This window comes from Drosophila gunungcola, unplaced genomic scaffold (genome assembly GCF_025200985.1).
Source record: "Drosophila gunungcola strain Sukarami unplaced genomic scaffold, Dgunungcola_SK_2 000170F, whole genome shotgun sequence".
Classification (NCBI taxonomy): domain Eukaryota; kingdom Metazoa; phylum Arthropoda; class Insecta; order Diptera; family Drosophilidae; genus Drosophila; species Drosophila gunungcola.
The window spans coordinates 11,169-13,116 of record NW_026453331.1 but is presented as its reverse complement, the minus strand read 5'-3'; positions in this window follow the sequence as shown (position 1 = coordinate 13,116).

Genomic DNA, 1,948 nt, shown 5'->3' with positions numbered 1-1,948 from the left:
CCTCTTTTAGCTTTAAGTCATTCCCTTAAGTTCAGTTCTGATTTATATTAATAAAGAGAACAACGCTCACACAGCAAACTCCGGCAACAGCCGTTAAACAAATCTTTCTTATTTTACACTGACTGAGTCTCTACTCCTCTCCCCGCACTTCCGAGCGCGCTGCAGCAAGTACGGCCAGCAACAATCACATTCCTCCCGCGTTTACGGGAGGCGACTCCAAGTGGCAGTTTCCAGCTGCCTAACCTCACGTGCGGGTGCCGACGCATCCCCCCGCATCTAAGAGAGGCAACCGCATGCCGATAGCCGGCACTCAACTAAGATTAATTGGCGCTCAACTAGTGGTAACTAGCATCGAATTCTGTCCCTACAGCAACAAAACAAAAAATTTAAAATACATTAATAACGAGTGTCAAGTGTTTTTTTTTTTTGGAAAATCGCAGTATTCATAATTTTATAATTTATAATTTAACAGCCACAGTTAGGTTATTAGGTTAGTTATTTAAACAAAAAAATTATATAAAAGCTATAATTTTCAATGCAAAATTATTTAACAACATTGTTTATGGGGAAAACAACCAAAATGCAACCCTTTAGTTCAGAAGTATAAATTAAACGCACGATAGGTACAGTCGAAATTATTTCTTGATTTTATTAGCTGTGCTCGGAGTTGCATCCATTTTGTATAACTGACTTGCCGAAAGCTTGACTTCAATTTTGTGTACATGTTTTCGCTGTAGCTCAGCTAACGCGACAAATGTAGCGAGATAAGAAAAACGAAGAACAAAGCTGCATAACAGCCCTGCGTTTGCAGCGCACACCTATGAGCATTTGACTATGTGCTGGCGGTCTGCTCTAAACAAACAAAATAAATGTTTTAGTTAAAATTATGCCCCACAATTTTTCTTTCTGTGTTACGGCGCATCGCTATTTTGCCTGCCATCTCAGAGGTTTTTTCATTTTTTCTCACTGTGTACAAATATAATTTTATGCAGCGGCCTCACATTCTGTCACCCTGAACACATTGTTGGTGTTTTTATTGTCCCGCATATTTAAAGGAAATTCGTTCCACACCTCAATCACGAGCAGCTCCGAGCTGTTATACAGGCCGTCGTTAGCAATGACCTTGCAGGTCAGACCGCCCAAAGCCATCTGAGGGAGCAAGCCCTTCGGAATCAAATTGAGGAATTGGCCGGCGCCAGGCGGCCATAGCGGCCTATCATATTTTAGACGATACGATGGCAGCTCTCGCCACCTCCGGACAGTAATAATAATCAGGAGCAAGGTAAGGGGAATTTCGATGCGATCATAAGTCGCCTAGATTTTACATATAGCGATAAACGCCCAATGCACCCTCAGGCAGGGAAATCTTTCACTGCTGCAATATTATGACGAAGTGAAGAAAAACTGACCCTCCTCACAAACAAGGCAAACCCCTCCTCAGAATAGTTTCCAAACAGGTGCTGCCAAAAATCCCTATTTCACAAAGCAGCACAAAGCTCAAGTTCACTCTGCCATTTCCATACGTGCGCTGATGTGAACTTCACCAACGTGGATTGCTCAGATGCACCGCCGTTGGCAAAAAACGCGTTCTTAGAAATGCTAAAGACCAGGAAAAAGGCTTTTGCAGACCCTAATGAGGCTTTACCATACAACACATCGGTGGTAGCTACCAACAGAACGGTTAGTGAGGAGCCCATATACGCGAAATTATACCGGTACCCCATGGGAGCACCGGATTTCGTCAACAAAGAGATTGAAGATCTGCTTAAAAATTGGATAATTCAGAAGTCGGTATCCCGATATGGGTTGTGGATAAAAAAGGGACCGATGAGCTTGGAAACCGAAAAATGCGACTAGTTATTGACTTTCGCAAATTAAACGAAAGAACAGTGTCCGACAAATATCCCATGCCAAGTATAAGCATGATATTAGGCAACCTAGCTAATGC